The sequence below is a fragment of the Dama dama genome, chromosome X (assembly GCF_033118175.1).
Source record: "Dama dama isolate Ldn47 chromosome X, ASM3311817v1, whole genome shotgun sequence".
Lineage (NCBI taxonomy): Eukaryota > Metazoa > Chordata > Mammalia > Artiodactyla > Cervidae > Dama > Dama dama.
The window spans coordinates 60,705,944-60,714,038 of record NC_083714.1 but is presented as its reverse complement, the minus strand read 5'-3'; the positions used below and the strand labels follow the sequence as shown (position 1 = coordinate 60,714,038).

The window sequence follows — 8,095 nt, the reverse complement described above, 5'->3', positions numbered from 1 at the left end:
CCCGGTCCCTGGTCCCAAAGCTAAATCTTCTTCAGAGATCAAGAATCTGACATCATTCACCATAAATTATCATCTTGAGGGCTTGTCCAGGATCTTCAGGACAGCGTAAGGACACTCAAAGTTCTAGCTCACCTGTTCTTTTAGTATATACTCTTTTCTCTTTTCCTTTACTAATCCAATGGTGTGCCTGTCTGTGTGGATGTAGAATGAAAGAGATGTACAGACACAAGTATGAAGTGAGTATTGAGCCCTGCTCTATGGTTTTGTGTGCTTCATAATGACTGAAGGCAGCCCCCAAAAGGGGAACCTTGTTGGGGGTTTATAACAACCTGCCAATGCCAAGAGGCACTCAACGTTCCTGAGAGGGGAGCAGTCAGAAATGGGCAAAGCGTGTGGACTGAACTCTCCTTTCTCGGTCAGAATTTCCAGGCTCTTTGACCATTTTGTAACTGCATGGGGAATTAGAACTACCAACCTAATCTGTCAGGTCATAGACTTTCAAGGGACTTGTGTTCCATGCCATTATTGTGTACTTTTACTTAGACCCCATGCTTGATAGTCATGAGACACCCAACCTTGCTAGGAGCACATTTGGGAACTAGGTTGAACTCTAGCTCCAGCAGCACATTTGGGAACTAGGTGAAACTCTAGCTTCAGCAGCATCTCTCTCTTGGCTGCTTCCATACGGGGCCAGACCTCTGCCTCCAAACTATATAGATGGAAGTGCTGCTTGCAAGCATGAGGTTTCTAAGAACACAGGTCAGGAATCCCTCATTGGAAGTACAGCAGGACTTTTCCTTTGGTAGTGCTAGCTCTTAATGAATTAGATAAAGCTCTCCAGTGGCTTACTGATGTGGTGATGACTCACTGCTTCTATAGTGGTCAGGATTGTACTCAGGAATGTACACAGGCACATGAATGATGGATGCATCCCCTAGTAGTCCTAGCTTGGGAAATATCCCACAAAGCTACTCTGTTACACTCTGGGTGGCATCAGAGGAAAAGGGCAAATCAAACAAAGGTCTTGGTTGTAAGGAACTGGAAATCAACTTGGGATGCTTTCAGGTCTATCCCTGGTGCATCTCCACCTGACTCAATGGTAGAGTGAGGAGACTAAGTCTGACCAGGGAAGGAAAGCTTCTGTGAAAAGTCTGTCTCCACCCCCATCTAGAGCAGGGAGGGATGCCTCTGGTAGAAAAAAGCCACAGCGTAGATGCTGCTTTTTTTCTCTCTTACAGAAGGGAGTTAGCAGTTCCAAGAACCACCCCTTTTAGTTTGACCTATAGAAAACAAGAGAAATGGGGAGAAGTGCCACATGTGTTGCTCTTTATTTCTCTGTGAGACATGCCAGACTTGTGTCTTAAGGGTGCAGATTCGGGTGTGAAACCTTCAGCTCCCTCCTATGCTCTTACTTTGCCCTTGTATCTGGGGCTCCCAACTGAACAGGCCAAGAATCAGGGCACCCTTCCAGGAGGGGTTGCCTCAGTCTCAGTGTAGAAATTCAAACAGTCCCAATTGCACTCAAGACTATTTAGAGGATCCAAAAATTACATAGAAGCCTTTATGGGATTAACTTTATGACCTTACTTGGACAAATGTAATGTATATCTTGGGACAGACGCTGACCCCTGACTCAGAAACTTTTAGAGGTTTAGGGAAGCTACTACTTTTGGAGACAAATGGCTTGATTGTGAGACAAGAGGAAAGAGGGAACATGAAATAGCTCTCCTTCCCACAAAAATCAGGCAATCCCCATAACAGAACTAGACTGGGACTCTAACACGGCTAAAGGAAGGTGGGATCAGAGTCACTTTGTCAGATGTATTTTTGAAGGACTCAGGTAAGCACATGCTAAGACTTCAAACTATGCTAAGTTGACTGACATAGAACCAAGAGAGAAGGAAACTCCTGGTAAATTCCTAGATAGACTACTGTAGGCTCTCCACAAATTTACTGACGTTGATCCTGAAAGTGCAGAGGGAGGAATGATCTTGAAGGAAAGATTTCTCACTCAGTCAGCTCCAGATAAACGGCATAAGTTACAAAAACAGGTGTTTGGACCAAATGAGTCTTTAGAAAAACTGTTGCAGCTGGCTCAGATGGTTTATTATGGCAGAGAATACAAGGGAAAAAGGTGAAAAGGCAAAAAAGACCAGGAAAGACTGAAGCCCTAACAATGGCTTTCAGATCAGCTCTGAAACAGCCTGAGGAAAAATGCCCAGAGGGACCCAGGTGAAAAGGGATGGGCTTGTTATTACTGCCCTCAGGTGTCTAAGTCCCACCCCCCCACCCGGCTCCACATGGATCTGCAAAGGACCACACTGCTGGAGAAGAGACTACCCTCTGAGGCGTAGGCCCTAGGGGTTGGACTCTCAAGGCAATCGGGACTGAAGGTGCCCGGGGGTCCCCACACAAACTCCCATCCTAATTACATCTGAGGAACCCCAGGTATTAATAACTGTGGGGGTCCAATCAGTTGATTTCATTTTAGACACTGGGGCAATTTTCACTGTGCTCACTGAAGCCCCTGGTCCACTTTCCTCCTGATCCACTACTGTAATGGGACTGTCTGGATGAGCCAAACGCTATTATTTCAATCATCCTTTAAGCTGCAACTGGGACTCTGTGCTGTATTCTCTTATCCTCTGGAGTCTCCTTCACCCCTTCTGGGGAGGGATATACTGACCAAGGTCCAGGCCTCTGTTTTCATGAATATGGAACCTGCTCTTTCTCTCCCATTAACTGAACAAAATGTAAATCCTAGAGTGTGGGCTGATGGAAAAACTGTGGGTCGAGCACAAAATGCTGTTCCTGTTATCAAGCTCAAAGACCTTCACCTATTTCCACATCAAAAGCGGTATCCACTAAAGCCCAAGGTTAAGGAAGGGTTAAAGCCTATCAATGAAAACTTAAAGGAACAGTGGCTATTAATTCTCTGTAATAGTCCATACAACACTCCTGTTTTGGGTATTAAAAAGGTCAAATGATAAATGGAAACAAGTTCAGGGTTAACAAATAATAAATGAGGCTGTGGTTCTTTACACCCTGTGGTGCCTAATCCCTTATACTTTATTGTCTGAAATTCCTGATTGAGCCAAATATTTTTCAGTCATTGATTGGAAGGATGCTTTCTAGAATTAAACCTATACTAAATCATTCTCTACCTATGACTTTAAGACTATTGAGAGGATTCTTAGGCATTACAGGCTACTGCACGTTTGGATTCTGAGTTATGGGGAACTTGCCAGGCCTTTATAGAAACTTACAACTGAGATAGTTATATATAAAGTTTATAACTTTATATACACTTATAACAAGATCATGGCATCTGGTCCCATCACTTCATGGCAAATAGATGGGGAAACAATGGAAACAGTGTCAGACTTTATTTTCTTGGGCTCCAAAATCACTGCAGATGGTGACTGCAGCCATGAAATTAAAAGACACTTGCTGCTTGTAAGAAAAGCTATGACAAAGCTAGACAGAATATTAAAAAGCAGAGACGTTACTTTGCCAACAAAGATCTGTCTAGTCAAAGCTATGGTTTTTCCAGTAATCATGTATGGATGTGAGAGTTGGACTATAAAAGAAAGCTGCATGATGAAGAATTGATGCTTTTGAACTACTGTGGTGTTGGAGAAGACTCTTGAGAGTCCCTTGGACTGCAAGGAGATCAAACCAGTCCATCCTAAAGGAAATCAGTCCTAAATATTCATTGGATATGAAGAAAATATTCATTGGATATAAAAGAAAAAAGGGTGGGATGAGAGATACTTCTTAGGTAGGTTGATAAGAAGTCCAGGGTCCCCAAGGAGGAGAAAGGGGTCTGGGGCTGTCAAGGAGGAGAAAAGGACAAACTTTTTTTTTTTTTTTTCTACATTGCTTTGTCTTAGTATAACAATGTATTTTGCTCGAGGACATGTTTTTCCTTAACAAGAACCTTGTTTCTCCTTAACAAGACTAATCTTTTTATCTTAAGAGGCATGTTCTAAAGTCTGGTAAGACCATTCTATTGTTAGTTCTAATCTTGTTAATTTAAGATGTATGTTGGGGGAGTGGGTCTGATAAAAGCATAAAAGGCCTTGATAAGACTAGTGAGTAGGGCACTCTCCATCCCCTTTCTGATGTATATGTCAGAAGCTTTCTCTGTCCCGTTTTGTACTTTAATAAAACTCTGCTACACCAAAGCTCTGGAGTGATCAAGCCTGGTCCCTGGTCCTGAAGCTATATCTTCTTCTTTGGAGATCATGAATCCGACATCGTTCACCATAAGCTATCAGATGTATACAGAATGGAGGCTACTCTGAGCTAGCTGATGCCAGTGTGCAGTTTTTTCCCCCCCTGGGGGTGTCCTATCTGATTATCTATTTGTCACTGCTTCAGAGAAACAGAAGCATCAACTTTCTACCAATTTCTTCCTCAGAAGCAATGGAAGGATGGAGTTTTGACATCATCCTTGTTCTTTCTTTCCTGTTGTTTTTCTTCAAGGCCCTAGTTTTACTCTAAAAAACTCCTGTTGTGGTTATTTTGAAGACCTACAGAAAGCGATACCATCTGAAAACTTTGACATAGGCCAGTCATAGGACTTAGAGCTCAGAAGGAACCAATCTTCTTCTTTAAGCAAGACCACTTTAAGTCCTCTAGATAAGTATCTTTCTTTTCTAAATCCTGTTGCAACTTTTCAGTTCATCCAGAGATGAGATAGTTATCAGTTTGCATGTGTGCTTTCTGTGACCCCATGGACTGTGGCTCACCAGGCTTCTCTGTGCATGGGATTTCCCAGGCAAGAATACTGGAGTGGCTTGCCATTCCCTTCTCCAGGGGATCTTCCTGACCCAGGGATCAAACCCACGTCTCCTGTGGCTCCTGCATTGGCAGGCAGATTCTTTACCACTTCACCACCTGGGAAGCCCCTAATTGTCAGTTTACTGAACTTCAAATAGAAAGGTAGGAAAGGGTAGACTCTCAGTAAATTTGTTTGTTTACTCAAAATTGGTGCTAAGACTCAGCAAATTTGGTGAAGCTTCCCAGGTACTAGTTGCACATGTAATTGCAGTCTATTTTTGTCAGGTTTTATCCTCACATACCTTTGGCTACACACTGGAAGCAGCCTCAAGATTGTCAAGCAGGAGTATAAGAAGAACCACAAAGAGAATTTAAAGAGAAAAAGCAGAGATTAAACCTAAGTGAAGAGATGTGCCGACAGCCCCTCCTTGTAAATCTAAAGAGAGAAAATTTGAATTGCCTTATCAAAAAGGAATGGCAGCAGCAAGACAGATGGACATGTGACCTTCAGATCCTTGAAGATTAAGCCTGTGATATTAGAATTGATATAAGCAGAATGGGAGAGAGGTTAGTAATGCAGGTTGTGGTGTGAAATTAGACTATAGGCTACTGCATCAGCAAAAACTTTCCTTTGCATGGAGGCATGTTGATGCTTAATTAAATGAGGCTTTATAAGGCTGGCACAGTCTTATTACAATGACTACCATTCTTATGAAGCATTATATATGATGCTAGAACAGTCTTCAACAGTGTTCTTATTAACAACAGAAAAGCTGTACAATCCATGCTTTCCTCTGATTCTTGCCCATGTAATAGTCACTTCCTGTAAGGGAAGGGTTAGTTTTGTGATGATATAACAAATTACATAAAATGAACTCCTGAGGTTGTCATCTAGAGTATTGAAAGGTTGTTGTTGAACACGCAAAGACACCGGGATTCTTGGCCTCTGGAGGAGAAGAATTCAATCCGGGGCCAGAGACGAGGCTTGATCACTCAGAGCTTTTGTGTAATAAAGTTTTATTAAAGTATAAAGGAGATAGAGAAAGCTTCTGACATAGGCATCAGAAGGGGGCAGAAAGAGTACCCCCTTGCTAGTGTTAGCCATGGAGTTATATACTCTCTAATTAGTTATTACAGTGAATCAAAAGAATGTCTGGAGGTTGTAAAGATCTCACTAGACCTACTCCCATAATTTACACTTTAAGATAACAGGATTAGCCAGAAGGTTTTTTTCCAGAGACTGTCCTCAAGCAGGATACATTATTGTTATATAATCCTAAGGAATGTAGAAGGACAAAAAAAGTTTGTCCTTTCTTCCTCCTTGAGAATTCCAGACCCCTCTCTCCTTAGGGACCCCTAGACTTCTTATCAACCTGCCTAGGAAATGACTCTTTCATTCCCCCCTTTTCTTTTAGGAGAATTATGTTGCCAAGGGAAAGGGGTGTTGTTTTTGTTCCATAACTACTTCCTGCTGTTTAGGGGCATGGTCCCTAAATTGTTGAGGCAGCATATTCTCCTAACCCTCATATTGAGGGTCTCTGATCCAGGGGCCCCAGGTAATAGCTGGAGGAGGCTGTGGCACTCATAGGAGCTCGGACAAGCATTTGTAACTTAAAAGCCCTTATGCGACTAGAAACAAATCCAATCGCACAGTTACAGATGCAGGGAGCAAACAGCAAAAATAGAACAATCAGAATTATCATAATTAAGATAGTTTTCCACCATGGGGAAGTAGTTAACGTCTCCCAAAGTAAGGCAATTGAGTATCCATAGCGCCAATCATCTTGGTCATGTGTTTAGTAAAATGAGTAACATTAGTGCTCATATCAGGTATATAAGTACAGCACTGGGCATGAATAATGGCACAAGTTCCTCCTTGCGCAGCTGTCAGAATATCTAAAGCTAATCTGTTTTGTAAAACCACCTTTCTAATTTGTGCTTGTTCAGCATTAAGAGCTGAAATAGCTTTTTGAGAATCTTGTAATGCCTGTTGAGTAAAATTAGTCCAAGCATCCACTCGTAGCATAACATCTGTAGTTCCCAAAGAGGGAACAAACACTGCAGCCAAATAATCATACCAGGGAAATACAGACCTTGCCCACCGAGTTTTAAGGTGGGGTAAATTAGCAGGCTTTTCTGGAAGCTCTGAAAATATAAAGTTGTGAGTAAAGGCTAGACCTAGGGTGCATCTCCCTATCCAACGAGGGGGGGAGCCATGCCCATAGGTAAGAGCCACATGTCCAATAAGTCCCATTTGGAACAAGCCAGCATGACTGAGATATCCAGTCCCAATCAGTGCCTGGCCAGACAAAGAGAGGACCTGAATTGGGGTTGAAAAACACGGGAATGATTACATTGTATATTTCCTGAGGCAAAAATCCCAGGTGTTTCCAATCACTATAATTAAGTTGTTGACTAACTTCTGGGGATGGCTCTGTTTGTTCCCAGCATATAGGGGCAGTAGATATTAGACGTCCTTTTTCAGTAGTTAACCATATAGCCTCATCCCATATTTGATAAACGTCAGGTAAAAAACCATTAGATCTAGACCTATTTGCCTTATGTGTAGCAAAATAGTCATTGAACCAAGACAGTGTATAGTCAAAATTAAAAGTCACATTATGTCCATAGTTAAAGTACAATGTGTTGCACCAGTCCATTTTAGGGTTGTTAGATGTCATCAGACGAAGAACAGGCACCGCATATGATTGTTGTCAAAGGTATTTGCAGACTAGGAGAAAGTCTTTTCCTTGAAGTGGAGATGTCCACCACGGGAAACCTTCCACTGATGAAGAGGGGAGCGTGCCACAGACCCAGCAGTTAGACTGATTGTGAAATGCTGCATAGGAGTGCACCCAGGACAGGAAGGCATTGTCTTGAGGATCAAACAGCAGACTCAGGATTTTTGGAGTCAGCATAAGTAGACTCACATAGATTATCAGGCCCATCTGAAAAGTACAAAGTCAGAGCATAGGAAGTAAAGACATAAAATGAAGTCACTTAATTCTGGTCAGGGTGCCACCTCTTAACTCGAGTGTGATGTATCCATGAATCAATTCCTGGCACTTTGACAGCTGTGGGAGAAGAAATAATAACCTGGTAAGGGCCTTCCCAGAGGGGCTCGAGGGATGGGCCCACAGACCCCAATGTTTTTATGAGGACCTCGGTTCCTGGCTCAAATAGAGGCTTGCTTGACTCAGAGGCTGGGTCAGGAGTCATCTCCTGGAGTTCTGTTAATGCCTGTTGGAAAGCTGAGAGCTGAGTTACATAATTAGTTAATTCCAAGGCTTCAAGGTCTATAACAATCTCT

The 8,095-nt window shown here is 42.5% G+C and overlaps 1 pseudogene; it reads right to left on the bottom strand.

The window, feature by feature from the left end:
• Positions 1–6,308: 6,308 nt before the first annotated feature.
• LOC133053153 (endogenous retrovirus group PABLB member 1 Env polyprotein-like) lies at positions 6,309–7,733 on the bottom strand (annotated as a pseudogene).
• Positions 7,734–8,095: the final 362 nt, after the last annotated feature.